This window comes from Aythya marila (assembly GCF_965140915.1).
Source record: "Aythya marila genome assembly, chromosome: 11".
Taxonomy (NCBI): domain Eukaryota; kingdom Metazoa; phylum Chordata; class Aves; order Anseriformes; family Anatidae; genus Aythya; species Aythya marila.
In genome coordinates this window covers 2146590-2162868 of record NC_139052.1, presented here as the reverse complement: position 1 = coordinate 2162868, position 16279 = coordinate 2146590, and the positions used below count along the sequence as shown (strand labels likewise).

At 43.9% G+C, this 16279-nt stretch overlaps 1 long non-coding RNA gene across 1 annotated transcript; it reads right to left on the bottom strand.

Moving 5' to 3' along the window:
* Window positions 1–3304: 3304 nt before the first annotated feature.
* On the bottom strand, window positions 3305–16279 carry LOC309882399. Its single transcript, XR_014318283.1, has 3 exons — window positions 16165–16279; window positions 6969–7089; window positions 3305–3520 (listed from the first exon to the last, which is right to left on the bottom strand). It is a non-coding gene; the product is annotated as an uncharacterized lncRNA (long non-coding RNA).

The window sequence follows — 16279 nt, the reverse complement described above, 5'->3', positions numbered from 1 at the left end:
CCATTAGCACCAACCACCAGCACGGGCTCCACACCGCTGGTACACAGCCAGCCTTCGCAGATGGCCATAGAGCAGAGTTTTCAATACAAGAAACAGTTGAAACAACAAAAACCCTGCTGAGGCTGATTCAGCTCATGAGTCTGCATCCCATTAAGCGAGTCATTTTTTCCAGTTGTTCAGTGCAGTAACCACACAGCCGACCATGCTGCATCACCTCTCCCAGCTGGGGTGCAGCGTGTGGGTGGGCAGTGGTACTGGAGAAAAGCCTTCTCCCTCCCAGGGGTACTTCCGAGAGGGGTGTCTGCAGGAGAGGAAACACCTGGGAGAACTGCAAATGGGCTTCTGGGCAAAGATACCTTTGTGCCTCCTGATGTGAAGAAGGTCTGAGCAGGAAGATGGGGAGCGAGAGGCTGGGAGTATTTAGGAGGTGGCCATTTGTGGCTTTGGTTACTTTACTGGCAAATGCAGTGCCTGATAGGCTCTGAGCAATTACGTTGACAGATGTGGAGATGAAGATGGCTGCTGAAGCAAGAGGAACACAAAGAGGAAAAGTATTTTCCTCCATGTTTAGCTGCATGGAGTCACTTTGCACCTGGGATGCCAGAGCCAAGCCCTCTTCCCACTGACAGCAAGGTCACACGTTTTGAGACAGTCTGATGAAAAAAGCCTAATCTGCTGGATTCAGAGATGTTTTGCTTCTTGCTGCAACTTACTCCAAACCGGAACAAAGTTTATCCTTTTTTGCAATAAGAAATAAGAAATCTTTGTGACAAGGACACCAGAAGATTTTATACTGAAGCCACTCTGGCAATCCAGAGCTTTTCATCCCCTGGCAGTCCCCTCAAGAGCATGCTACTGCACTTCAGGAGAGTGATGCTGGCTGATGTAGACTTACCTAACAAAAAAAAGTGGAGGAAGGAACGCCTTACCAGCCCCAGCCAGCACGTCCCAGCAGCACACAGGCATCATGCATGGTCCAGAAGACCATGGAGATGGCCATGATGCTTTATGAGTTACAAGGGGCAACACAGCTTGCAAGAATTTAGAGCTTAGTGATATGGTTTAGTGGAGGACTTGTTAGTGTTAGGTCAGAGGTTGGACTAGGTGATCTTGGAGGTCTCTTCCAACCTAGACGACTCTGTGATTCTGTGAATTGAAAGTAGGCAGACACCAGCTGTGGGTCTTCTCTTGCATTATGATCCAGAGCCAGGGCAGACAAATTAAAACCATCTTTCCCTTCTTCGCATTTTGGCCTGGGCTTCCTTTCACTTTTTTGTAGACAGCTTGACACAAATCTTGCCCTTTGAGACATCTTCACTCAGAGCACCAAAAAAAAATCTCTAAACACAGTAAAACCTACAGCTGGTGGGACAGCTCTGCAGTTGCTTTTCTCTGGAACCCACTGTTTGAGTTTTGTTTGTTTGCATGCTCATGGGGAGAGTGTTATGGTCTCCACACAGGAACTGGTTTGTGCCACTATGAATATCATCCACAGGTGATACTAGACTGAAACATTTATCGGCCAGGAGATTTCAAGTAGGACTTTCCCCAGACATTATTTACTTATTTAAGGTGGGTAGACGTCCCCTGGGACTCACTAAGTTCCATAGTGAATTAGGAGTGAAATTCCCATGCAAATAGATAGGTGATAAGAACTGAATTTAGCTGCATCTTTAAGTGATTGTCTGCCTTTGAAAATATGCCTTTTGGTCATTTAGCTCAAGCCACAGTTGCTTTTAATTTAGCTTCAGAGACTCTAACTCAAGAAACAGCTCATAATTACTACTGGCGTATCTACTGCTCTCTGAAGAAAGACCTACTGAACGGTGAGTTTTAATAACAATAGGATAAATATTAACTGGCTAACCATTTTGCAATTGTCAAGCAAAGTCTAGAGATATGAGAGTTTGCTTAACAAAACAGTTCAGAGGAGTTTGCCATAGGTCTGGCTGTACTCTCAAGTAAAAGTCATAACCTGAAACTGCTAACCAGGCTGCACTGAAATCACATGAAGAAGGTGATGCTAGAATTACCAAACTGTTTGAGGATTTGAACTCTGGAGCAGACTGATGAATGTTTTTGGATTTAAAACGAAGGCTTGTGTCCACTATGCAAACACCTACTTGTTGGAAACATCAGAGTCATGTAACTGACTATGCCAAATCTGACAGAGGGTACAGAGCTGATTCAGACACGCAGACACATGCAGAATCCTGTGTTCTGACACAGCGTGAAATGGTGACCATGAAATGTTGGATGGATGTCCCTTGAATGTTGCACCAGCTACTAACCTTTAGAGAAGCCCAAATATTCCCGCTTGCTTTCATGGTGTTTAGAGGCTTTTGCTGCTTTTTCCTGTTTTATTTCACACATCAAAAGAAGATACTTAATCAGTACGAAGCAACAAGCACCCATGTAATGAATGTTAAGCATTTCTGTACTACTTGCTGCACCCATGACCAGGCACAGCTTCCCTGAAAGAACTGCCAAGAGCCACACAACACACACATCTGCAAGTTCGCTCATCGTTGCCTTCCCTACCAACTGTGTAGTATCCATGCCATTGCAAAAATTGGCCTTAGCTCCTCATTAAATACTGTCTGTGGCTGCATTTTGTTTTTGCCAAATTAAAATGTTTTTAATTTGAATGAAAGTGTCATGTTACAGAACACCATTTGATCTAGATAAAGCCAAAACAGTGCTAATCTTGCACTGAATCCATGTAAACACTCTTACTCACTGTTCCTTTATTAAGGAATGAGGCACTTTCCCCTCAGTCTGAGGTCTGACCAAAAAGACTGATACACCAAAGAGACACTGGCAGAAACTGTAATTATAAATGAAGACATCATGAAACCAGCCCTGCATAAGAACAAGATCATGCTCCAGCCTTTAAGTAGCTGCTGCATTATAATTACTGAGTAAAACAAGTATAAAATTTATCAGTATCACTGGGAGATATTACATTTGTTTCATACTCCAAGCATAAACCAAAGTGTTTACAGGGGATTATAACAAGGCTATAAAACATTACAGTAAAATGAAACTTGGCAAGCCATACACACCCAGATTTTATTTTTTTACTTAAAGAAATTTAAAACTTGTGGGCTACCCTGTACCAATTTCTTGTACCACATAAAAATGCACATTTTTACTAGCTATGAACTACATAACATTTGGATATTGACATAGAAACTGAAACACCTCAGGTATTTTTCATTCTTTGGGTTAAGTATATATTTTGGAGACAGTCCATTCACTTTCCAGTAAACAGTGTACTTCACAAAATGACCTGTTTCCTCCCCACAAGGCCAGACCATTTAAAGGAGATGTTAATTCGCTTCCTGTAACTAACGCTCATGGAAGAATTTTCCACTGTGAAATGGGTGAAGAGCCAGCAAACAGCTCTGGAGTTCTGTTCAGAGCCCAGGCAGCACAGCAGGGTAGGAACAGCCTGAACAGCACGGCAGGGAGAGCAGGAACTGCAGCACATGCCCAGCACCAAACAGATGCCTTTCACCTGATGGGAGACAGCAGCAGCAACGTGACAAAAAGGTATCAAGAGAAATGCATTGAAAAACATCACATTTTTTTCCCTAAAGCCCAAAGGCACCAGACTGTGATTTCAGAGTACCTCCTACAGCAGCAGACGTTGAGACCTGAATACCAAAAATACCAAAATACAAATACAAAAATACCAAAAACTGAATCAGGCTGTCAAGCTAGCCTAACCTTTTTTCTGATTGTTGCTGGTACAGGACACCAAGGAAAGAGCAGGAGGATGGGATGAGGACTCTGTAATACTCCTTCTGAAATTACAAGAAATTCAGCAGCAGGTTTCATCATTCCCTTGGAGATGGTGCACAAAGCCAGGATTGGGCTATACACCAAGGTACCCAGCAGAAGAGCACTATCCATGGGACTAGTCAACGCCTCCATTTTCACCCTGCCTGTATTCAGTACTCTTTGGCACAGACAGTAAGGCACCTGCAGCTCACTCTTAGTGTCTCCTTGAGGCGTAGTTTGCCTCAAAGTCCCAGTGTGTTTAGTTTGTACCTTGCCTTTTGAGAATATACTTGTACAGATTGTAGCAGTGCAAAATGCCTGACATACCAAATGCACCAGATTTAGTTAGCATCAATGCATAGCCTGTCTCTACAAGAAAGGTACAAGAAGTCAAAAGTTGCCAGGAAACACTGAACTCCAGGTAAGCACTTGCATTTCCAGACATCCAGGAATCCAAACAAATGTCCAACTTCCCAACTTGCTAGAACCATAAGAAAAATAGATTTATATCAATAACAGACACTGCTGACATGCTCTTAAAACTCTCCTCCATAACTAGCTCTGAAATTGCCTCAAGCCAAGAAAAGACTGTGCACTGCCAGCACTGCTTCACCAGCGGGGCAGGGGCAGGCCCCACTCCACACCCTACCACTGCAGGCAGGAAGGACTGACCGTGTGTTCCCATAAACAAGCACAAGAGAAACAGCTCACTTTCTCCTCATTGCTGCATCCTAGCCAATGATATTCCATATAAAAGGATGCCTCTGGTAATACTGAACGTGGATCCAACTAAGGGAGCTGCAGCAGCAACACTGAGACCAGCAAATGGCATATGCTGCTGTTCCTGCAAGTTCCTGAAATACGTCAGCAACAGGCACCCTTCCTGGCTGTGTGCGTTAGATAAATTACAGCAAAGCTGTTTGTGGAGCACTCAAGAGTCATTCCCAAAGGGGAAGAGAAGAGATGTAGGGAGGAACCAGTATCTCAACAGCTTGGATGTGCTTGATCCACCTTGACATCCACTGGGCACTTTGCCCCCCCAGAGCAGACACAGGGCTCTGGCTAGGTTCAGGCTCTTTTTACACAACACCACCCTTCTACAGCTCATCCCTTAGAGCTGGGGTGGTTTCTTGTTATTGGGTCTGACTGAGAAATGCCCAGCAGACATTGAATAACATGATTTCATAGCTTTCTTTGCGTTTGTGGGAATATTTTGACAAAATTAGTGAAATGGGCCAAGACTGCAAGCCATCATGAGATACTGGGAAGAATGACAAGTGTGAAAGTTGTGAGAAAGTTTAGCAGCACTCAGAAATCCAACAGTACTGCTAAATACAGATGGAATTGGACAATTACAGCTTTTTACTTTCAACCAAAAAACACGCATTGCCTTAAGACCCTTCAGAACACTGTCTGCTGTCTGTGAGAACACTGTCTGCCTTGGCAGGTTTTTTTCCTCCATGAGCTGATCGCATGCAAGTTGTAGGCTCCCTGGGTTTGTGAAGGGGTCAGATGTAATGAAGAACAGCTACAGCAACCTCTCATTGTAATCTGAAAAATGGCATTTTCTGTAATAATCTGTAAAGTGGCATTTGGGTGAAGATACCAGCTCAGTTAGTGGCTGATAGAAATGCTAAAAAGTAACACAGCTTTTAAAGTCATTAATGTGAGAAAGAGATGGTAGGTGCTTCTACAACATCTTGAGGAGATTAAAACCAACTATGAAAGTCAGACTCTTCTAAGGAAACATAATGTAAATAAACATAATAAAAGACAAGAAAGAAGCAGTTTTAAAAACTACTTTCATTCAACTGTAGTCAGTTCTGAATGTCAAAGCTCTCTTACAGTTTTGTTGCCTCAAACCCAGAGAGGTAAATAATACGTTGTGCTATAGCCACTTGTCCTGTAGGACTAACATGGGATGTTATATTTTCATTTAAAGATATAATCTGGAGTGCTTATGAAGTGTTACTTACTTACAAGGAGAAAGCACGCATAGTAAAGAAAGCCATATGTTTGAAATAATGAATAAAGGAAATATATCTGAAGTGTTAGAGAAGACTTGCACTGCTACAAGAAAGGAACTTAAATCTTGAAGTCCTTTCTAAAAGATTCTCTGAAGCATGCACACAGACAAATGCATCCAATAATTTAAGAATCATTCTTGGACAGTTTTACTATATTTGACTCCCAATCGCCTCTTCACTGCCTTTTCCAAGTATATTTTTTTTCCTATGTGAAGTATCTTCTGGGTAGCACCCTTTTAGAATTCTTTAAAAATAAACTTCAAGTAAACATTCCAAGCCTCCCAGAGCTGTATGCTTTCTGAAATAATCCAGCTTTTTTGATCATCACAGGAGCAGTAGCACAGTCAAAAGAAAATACAAACAGAGCCTATCAATTTATGATTTATGTAAAACTTAATCAACATCACATTGACTACACAGGTAAATTTTATCACTTCTTTTATTTAGACCATTATTGCTTAGCTTATTCACTCCATATTTCTGTCTGGAAGGAAGACTGATCTGGAACATTTTGACAAAAATGCAGTGTTTACACAGAACTTCTTGATAAAGTCTTTAAACCCACAGAATCCAGCTGGATCTCTGCTGCCTGCAACATTTGCCATACATAGTTTTAAAGACTAAGATCAATAAAAGTAACCTGCAGTTCTCCACATCTTGCATTGCCCTAGCGGAGTTGAAGGGCCCTGTCAGCTGGCATAGCTTCAAAGAACTTTTAAAACAACTTTATACCAAAACAAGCTAATTACCACAGTCTGCATCCAAGATGGACTCTCATATGTTATTATGTTGTCAAGGAGGCATCCCTAAAGATCTGAAGAAATCACTGTTGTATATACCCAGTTACACAGCTGGACTCTAAAACACTATGATATTTCAAAGCCCAAAAAAAGAGTTTAAAAAAAGAAAACCACTAAATATCTAACATTATGAAAAATCATTATAAGGGATCAAAAGCAGCTTTAATTTTGATGCCACTTCACTGTCCTCCCACATACTCACCAAGCACAAGAAGCCCCTTCACTGCTAGCCATTGTCCCAGACCCCACCCACCACCATTTTTATACCCATCTTGAAATAGCCTCCTCTTGCATCAGATAGAAAAGTTACACTGCAAACCACAGAAAAGTCACAGCCCTTTTTTAGTCTACATACCTCCAGAAGAAGCAGCAGCAAGAACCAAGAGCCTTGTCCAACTGCAGCGCTTGCCATCAGTTGCCGCGTCTCTCGTCTTTCAGCTCCCATACTCTTCACCAGGCAAGGCTCATGAAGCACACTGCAAGAGACACATTTCATACATAAGCTCCACAGCAGAGGCAGTTACAAACTGATTTCATGTCTCACGCTTCCAAATGAGGAAGCGGTAAGAATTCATAGTTCAGATTATTTGTAGTCTTTGCGTTGCACAGCTCAAGGATATCATGCACTGCAACTCCATTTATCCTGTGGCCAAAGCTGTGCTGAGGGGAACATGATGCCAGCTGCAGCTACTGAGTGTAGTATTTGCCCCAAGATAGTTCTCTTTACCGGCGTTACTCACTTCAGCACATGGGAACCAGCAATGAGAGAAGACAAAATCTCTCCAGTTTATTCCAACTTCAGTCCTGACCATCCACAATCAAGTACCAAAGCTGAGTTGGCAGTTTGGTTGATAATACACAGCTCTAGTCAAAGTAGATCAGCTCCACAAAGGGCTACTTAAAAAATGTCATATAAACAGAATTAAAAAAAAAAAAAAAAAAAAGGCAAAAAAAGCCACCATCATGTCTAGCTAGCAAACTAATTAGATAGGATTTGAGTTTTCGCACCAAGGCATAGACTTCCACTGTTAGAGAATACAACTTCTTAATCAGCTATTTGGCCATCCATTATTTATTTATCTATTTATTTTAGTGGAGAGAAAAGATTCAGGATATTTTCAAACCTCACCATGCATTTCTGCAGGAAGCAGGAGATCCTGCCTGCCTTGTATTTGTGTTCTCCTTTGTTTCAGGTTACACAGATTAGCATTGTCAGTAGATGATTTTCAGTGCTGTCTAAAGATCATCCCTGTAGGGACAGAGAGGAAAAGGATCCTCTGCAGCTGTCAACAGACATAACATAACCAATCTGGAGTTATTATAACTTCCAGAACAAACAGAGTGCAATAGGAATGTTTTTTGTTCTGGCAGACCATATCCATGAATAATTATCTATAAAATCTGTGATACCTCAAGCTAGGGACTGAAGACTCCACCATTTGTGAACTGTTATTGAAAATGATCTTACTAATTCTTAGAAGTCCTTTGCATTTGAGCAGAGATGAACATTGCTACAAATGACTTATTCCAATTAACTTATTTATGGAACTGTCCTATTCCATGTTTGGTGTCTTTCATACAATTAATACATGTACAATTTTATTCTATGGAATCTGGGCTCATGAATCCAATGGGATCCATTAACTGAGAGCATAGTAAGTTTAGAAATTACGTTAATAAGCAGCAGATGATGAAGCATCACTCCAGGTCCTGACCATGCTATGTGGGAACAAACATGGAAATCCACCTTTCTCTTCCTTGGACTGTCTCTAAGTGTCTGTCTCCCTCCGTTTAACAACCCTTCCATCCACACTTACTCCCAAGCACAATAGGTTTAAGCACAGTGCCTACTAAAATGGGGCATGAGCAAAACTGACAAGAATTCCACACTCCTGCAGGGCAGCATGGGCTGAGGCCCAACGTGGCCCAAAGGCAAAGCCACCAGCCCCTAAGCCCCCCTTGCTGCCTCCCACAAGAGCTCCAGGTCGTCCAGCAGCCCTGCACCCAGCCCAGGCTCCTCCTGCCACCATCCCACAGCTCAGGAGCTCCTGCTAGTCACTGCCCAGTGAAGATCAGGGACAGGTTAAGAAGCAAACACCTCCCAGGGCTTTCTGTCACACTTAGAAGTATGCATGCTTCAACCTCCGTGCCTGTTTAGCTCTGAACCAACGTCACTTAGATAGACAGTACTTTCCTGCCTGGAGCTGAACACATGCTGGAACCCACACAGTTTCATTTGTGTGAGAAAGAATTACATCTCTATTCCCTTTTAAAATTTATTTGTAAGGAACATACAAAATCCTGTTTCCTTAGGTGTAAAAGGAACTTGATAGGAACAGCCAGCTTCTTTGCTCCAATATTTTTTTTCTGGGAGTTACCAATTAACCCAAGAGATCCTTTTTCTTTGGGAAATTTCATCCAAATTATGGAATATTACAATTTTATATGCTATAAAAGTCAAATCATTATTTTGGATTAATGCTAAAGAGACTGCTGTTCTAGAGGAAAAATATATTTGCTAACACATGAAGCTAAACAAAAAAAAACACTCAACCTGGAATACATCAACATGACTAGTTAGTCAGAAATAGCGTTAGTGGGCTGGTCATTCCAGAATAACCCTTTGAACTCCTACGACAGCTGTGATTACTTTCCTGCTCCTTTTGGTAGACTTGGCAGTGCTAGGTTAACTCTTAGACTAGATGATCTTAGAGGTCTTTTCCAACCTAAATAATTCAGTCATTCCCTGCCACTTTTCTGGTTTTCTCTTCCTCAAGCATACACTATACACACATAAACACCCAACAAATCCTTTCCACCGACTTGCCCTGATTTTCATCTGGTGCTGTGTGTTAGGTAAGGGGACCAACTGCTGTGTCATACAGGACAAACTTTCCGACGACCTTCTCAGTGGATGTCCTGGTTTCAGTTAGGACAGTTAATTTCCCTCCTAGTAGCTGGTAGGGTGCTATGTTTTTGATTAGGATGAGAAGAGTGCTGATAACACACCGATGTTTTAATTATTGCAGAGCTGTGCTTACACCAAGCCAAGGACACTTCAGCTTCTCACTCTGTCCTGCCAGCAGGCAGGCTGGGGGTGCAGCAAGGGCTGGGAGAGGACAGAGCCAGGACAGCTGACCCAAACTGGCCACAGGGGTATTCCATCCCATCTGATGTCATGCTAAACAATATATAGGGGTGGCTAGCCAGGGTGGGGGCACCGGCTGCTTGGGGATAGGCATCGGTCAGTGGGTGGTGAGCAATTGTATTGCACATCACTTGTTTCATACACATCATTATTAGTGGTACTATTATCACCATTATTATTGTTATTATTATTTTTCTGTCTTAATAAACTGTCTTTATCTCAACTCACAGGCTTCACTTTCCCGTTTCTCTCCCCCATCCCGAGAGGGAGGGGGGAGGGTGAGCGAGCGGCTGTGTGGTGCTGAGCTGCCAGCCAGGTTAAACCACACCAATGGACAATGCCAATGTTTCTCTTGAGCCACAGAAGTAGTAATGTTCCTGTCTTAACAGAAGGAAATAGAGCTTTCAGAGATTCAATTTGCATAAAATGACACAACAAACTGACGTCAAACAGGATTAGCACCCTCCTATCTTGGTTCCTTGCTAAATACTTTAAATTAACAAGTGACTTGTCCCTCTAAAGAAGTCTTTTAAAAAAAAAAATTATTTTTTTTTTCCTTCAACTTTCATGGGAGATTCTGAACCACTTGAAAATGAATCCAACACAGATTAAATCCTTAGTAGTAGCATATGCACATACCAGAATACGGAGTGAGGAACCCAATATTAGTCTCCCAGTATTTGAAAGCACCAGCAACACCAAACCTCAGCTCAGCACATCCTAAGATCAGACACTTCCAGCTGGGCAGGTAGCATGTGGTTGACTGAAAACCTCAGTAAAAATGGACTCAGTACATTTGAGAGCTGAAGCCATGGACTCAGGTGATGTTGGAGAGGCTGGAAAGAAAAGTGCTGCCCAGACCTGACAAGCCAGGACTGTTTGCAGGGTGGCCAGGAGCACTGCAGACACACAGGTTTCTTCTTGTTCTTTCAGATTCGTTCACAAGGTTAAGGTTGTTACTCATATTTACTATGAGAATATTGTGAACCTTGTCCAATCAATTTCATTCCAACCGATGAAATATTCTTCTGTACATCCAAGTTCATCCGTATTACAAAGAAGCTGGAACAAATTTCTTACGAAAGGAAGAAACTTGCACTACTACATGTGCTGTCATTTCACAGAAAATAGGACAAATTTATTTCTGCTTTTAAAAACAAAGAGGAAAACAAACACAACCCCAGCCTAAAAGGAAAACAATACCAAAATGAAAAATTTGTTGTGAGTCACCATGAGTCACATGCCCGGGACTCCCCAGAATTTCTTTTATGAGAAATTTGCATACAGACACACAAAAGGGACCTGAGTGAGGAAGAAGCACTCCCTCTTTCACTTGAACAAATACCAACTTCTGATGGATGTCAGATGAGCTCTGAGATGCAAATGGATCTCAAAAGACTGTGGGCCCATCTGCAAGTTATTTTCCCTGCAAGGGAAACAACTTGCAGGGACTTACAGCAGCAGTTATTCTGCTGTGGAGAAGAACACATCATATTGCAACCATGTAATGATCCTGTGTTATAGCCCTTCAAAACAAAACACACACACACACACAAAAAAAAAAAAAAAAAAAAAAACACCAGCAACCTAGGACTTCCAATGAAAATGCTTTAATTTCACCTGCACATGCCAGAGCAGGCTTGAACACAGACAGGGCACTGCTGAGTTGAGACACAGTGCTGTGGTGGGGTAAGACTTGCACTGGGAGGTTCTCTAAATCCTCCAGCTGCTTTCATATTGCAAATCCATTGCCAGAGCCTAAGGAAAGTGCCGGACAACGGGACATTAATTTACATCCTGACATGCTGCGGTCAAGCAAGAGACTAGGAGGGCAGTGAAAGCCACCGGAGGGAAAAGTTGCTCAAGGATGACTTGGAGATATTAAGACTTGAAAGTCCAAAGGGAGCCTCACCACTGAGCAGCTGCTGCCATGGGGAACCAGAGGAGAAACCAAGAAAGCCTGGGAATTACAAATTCAAGGAGTAAGGTAGAAAGCCAAAACAAGCTGCCTGCAAAAGGACTCAGTCGTCCCAGTTTAAAATAAGGCGAAGACTTCCTGAGACAACCATTTAGACTGCTTTTTCTCCTGTGCTTCCAATCCTACAGAAAGCTTACCACACGGCACTGTGTTAGTTCTTATAAAGTGATCAATACAGCTTAGCTTGTCTGAAAGCAGGGAAGAAGACCAGGTGCTCTGAGCTCAGCCTTGTTAATCAAACAGTGAAAGCTGGAGTGAGATCACATCACGTTAGCATTTTTCTGTTCAATGCTCTCTTAAAACACAGGGGAGTTGCGCTGACTTAGCAGCCTTGTGCATTTATCTTGGTCACAGCTGTATCAGGTTGCTACATGCCACAGAAGAACGAGGCAGAAGGCAACGTGATGCTAGGTGTCACGTTGTGTTGCAGTTTAAAGAAAGTCAACTTTGTTACAGGCACAAGCAATTAGCTGGGAACAATGAGTTTGTACAGTAACTGCAGTCGGGTGGGAGTGCAGGGTTGGATCCAGCGATGGCTGCGAAGACTGAGTAGAATAACATTTGGCTGGCTAGGACAAGTCATAAACTGCCTTACTTGGTGCTCATACCTCTCAAAATTACCTCCAAATAATACGTCTACTCATTTTAGGTATCTGCTTAAAAAGGCTTAAAATTAGAAAAAGTAAAAACAGCTACCAGAAGAGAACAAAGTGATCAACTCAGGTGGCTAGAGAATATTCACAAGCACCAACATAACTGGATGCAAAGGCAACTACAAGAGCAGCAATCTCAAAATAGCAATTTTTTACAAGACATGATGCACTAGAGCTCACTTACACTGCAGAAACCTCTCAATAAAGCACAGCTGCTGGGGTTACTGTACAAATTTACTGCAGCAACAGGGGATTTTACCAGGGACAAAGTGTGTATGTATTTACGTAGCTACTGAGGCTGATTCTCGCCACCTGCGATGAACACTGCGTTGTCCGCACGAACTAGAGTACCAGCCTACCTGCACTAACCAGCACAGAGGTCTGCCTGCATACTAACTGCCAGACTTGACATTTGCTGACTTACAAGAATACTCATCTTTTTTTCATCTTGTGTCTGCTCAGACACGTTGGAAGTGGCTTGCTGCATTTCGCACAGCTTCAGGTGGGGCTGTAACTGTAAAAGAAGGAGCTTTAGTAATGTTTGGGACCAAAGACTGGTCTAATCTCAGTGCAAACTTCTTGATTTGACATACTATCTGAAAAGATTCTTCACAATGGAGAAATCAGAGATTAACTGATTTCCTTTTTCTTCCCTTTCTTAAGAGCTCCACGTGACTGCATCCCACAATGACAGCCTGCCTTTACGAACTGCCACCTCGGAGCGCATCATGATCTACAAAACCGATTCAGCGCGACCGTGAGGGAGGCATTGCTAATTTTCTACAGAAAGGAAAACCAAGACACAGAGCCATGAGGCCTCTTCCACAAGGCCCTCTGCTGAAACCAGCGACCACTCCTGTGGCAAGAGCACAGCTCCAATCCTATGCCGAGTCCCAAAAACAACCAAAAAAACATGCACCAAACTGAATTTGACTCCCTTGAAAACAAACAAACAACAACAAAAAACAGAAAAAATCAGGAAGTGATCACATATATTAATTACTAACTTTTCTGAGATTAAGGGTGACATTTGAGCTCATTCACCAAAGGCCTACCCCTTCTGGGTCACCCACCCTCCACAGCTGTGTTAGAGAGCCTCACGGAGAGCTTCACCCCATGCTGCAGATGTGGCTTGCGCCAAGCAGTGACCACGCTCCGGCCCGAGGTCAACGCCAGCATTGTCCCCGCCAGTGCCAGGCCTGGACGGGCCCTTGTGCACAAACAGGACCTTTATTGTGGCAGCACAATGCTCGCTTTGAAGCGCGGATCAAATACAAGCCGCGATTGTTCCTACAGTGCTAAGCGGGAAACCTCACTCCGGGGGCCGGAAACAAGATATTAAAGCACACGTTTCAGAACCTGTTGTCACAGAGCAGGCCTCTAAGCTGCTGCCTTTTGAGCTGTGGTGTTATTAGGGGGCTGTGAAACGCTTGTAAAGCATTGGTCTTTGTTAGCTAGACCAGCAATATTTACAGGAAACCAGTTTCTGGAGAGTTTACAGGTCCAGCTGTACAGAGGCTGTGTGTTTAAGCATACAAGCAGCAGGTCCCAAACCGATCCATTCCTACCTGAGGAGGCTGAGCACCCCCAGGGCTGGCCCTGAGGAGGTCTCTGTAAAAGCAGGTGGCTCCGTTGGGGCGGCAGGAGCTGGTAGGAGGCATTTGTCCATGACCCATGCCTGAGCCCCTGCCAGCCCCAGCCAAGCAGGACACCACTTCCCAGTAGATGAGTGTCCAGAGAGGATTTTGTGCTCTATTTGTGTAAAAGTTTCAGCTACACTGCTGCAAAGCTGTTTGCAGGTCAAGCCTCAGAAAAAAATGTTTTTCTACAGTGCAGTTTCACCTGAAGAGACACAAAACTGGGATTTACAACACCACGTTCCCCTCAGCTGGAAGCGGGAGCTCAGTCCCTGAAGCTCTGCTGCCTTGCTCCTGTTGTGAGGGCTGCAAGGGAGCCCTCGGGGTACAGCCTGCAGCTGCACTGCCACACCAGCCCTCCCCGCTGCAGCCAGGGCTTTTTGAGCTCCTGCCCACCGCCACAACTCCTGTCCCCAGCGGGCACGAGAACTGCCTTGACAGGAGCACATCTCCTCGTGTCATCTGTGAGGAGCAGGCTTACCAGCTCCTGACAGACAGCTTTTCCTCATTTAATTCTCCACGGGACTCACATTGCTTCAGATAGGTTGATCTGCACCAGCAGCATGCAGGGCTGATTGCCAGCTGACAGCCAGCCTTCCAAGGCTGGTGCTCCCTTCCCCATCACACAGATCACGCTGGGAACGGAAAGCCACGTGTGAGGAACCGAAGCCCATTCACACCAGCTGAGGTTTGGACCTCAGAATTCTGCTCAGGTGGCTGAACACGATCAGCTTCCACGTCTGCATGACACGCTGCAGGCAGAGGCTGGCACACGAGCACTGCTCCTGCCCCATGCTCATTGATGGGCTGCCTCAATGGGCAGGACGAGGAGGTCCCTGCAGGCACACTTTGCTGAGCTGCTCCTGGCCAGATCCACAGTTCTTGTACTTGTGGGAAATCTTCCCTAATCAACACTAATTGCTGACCTGGCTTTAAGCAAGCTGTGTCTTCCTGTTAGCTTAAAAGGGGTGTGTGAGCAGGGGTGGGTGCGTCTTAGTGGCTGCTTAGCTGCATTTGTCTGGATCACAAACAGCAGCCCAGGCATGGTGCTCCCACCACGGCAACATCCCACAGAAAAGTGAATTCATCCAAATCGCGTTTATGAAGGCTCCACTATCAGGATTTATTTTAATCTCAAACGTCTGAACTAACTGCGTAAAGCATTTCCATGCAAGACCATCAGCAGTACAAGAAATTCCTTCGGATGTCAAGGTCATCTGAAGCCACACAAGTTAAGCTTGTCAGCTTGTCAGTTAAAAAGTTTGCTGGTCATGTTTGCATGAAGGAAAAAAAAAAAAAAACACGCAAGAACGAGGATGCCTGCATTCTGGGAAGGATTTCTAAACTGGCAGAGAAGAAAGTGTAATTTAGCACTAAAAATAATGGTAACACAACAAGGAGATTCTTGGAGAGATTCTCCAGTTATGCAGATGGGCATTGGAAAGGAATCAGAGAGACAGATTCCGAAAGGAGCAGAGCATACTGACTGTTGAACACCTCATGTAAATTGATCCTGTGGGCACAGAGGATTACTAAATGCTTGCAAAAATGCAAGCGAGAGCTCTCTAAGGCCCACAGGCTGACTACAGCCCATCCAAGACCTTGTGAGCGTGCCACATAGCCACTGTCATCCAAGATTCACAAACAGGATTCTGGTGGCTCCTCCTGCTAAGGGAGGAGATCGTTCCTATTGTCAGCCTCTCCACAACCTTTTCCGGGGTTCAGACAGGCCAGTGTTTTTCCTAAGCACTGAACAGAACTGAAAACACAGATGAACTGCCATTCGACCAATTAGGCAGAACAAAAACTCCTTCAGCGAGGTATGATTTGTGGATTAAAGTGTTTTCCCCTGAGCTGAACAGAACCCCAAAATCTTTTCCGGCAGCTTATCACAATTTAGCTAACCCCAATCCTTAAATGACTGCTGTATCTCAGTACACCAAGGAAGGTCTTTGTCAGGGACTTTCCAAAAGCCCTCGGCAAACCTGTTACACACAGGGTACAGTACAGGCCTCTGAATTTCACAAAACGTCTGAGATGCCAGGAGTAAGAACCGGTGGGGTGGATGTCAGGCACAGAACAAGCCTAGGCATTATTTCACTTTGAAATCTTTTGCCAGTCATTTGGAAACTCACCACACTGTTCTGGGAGCCTGGAAAACAGAGGACTTCAAATGGAGCACATTTCGTATCCCATCTATACGTGGTCCTGGAGAAGCAGCAGCAGATCTCTCAGATAAATTGAAATGGG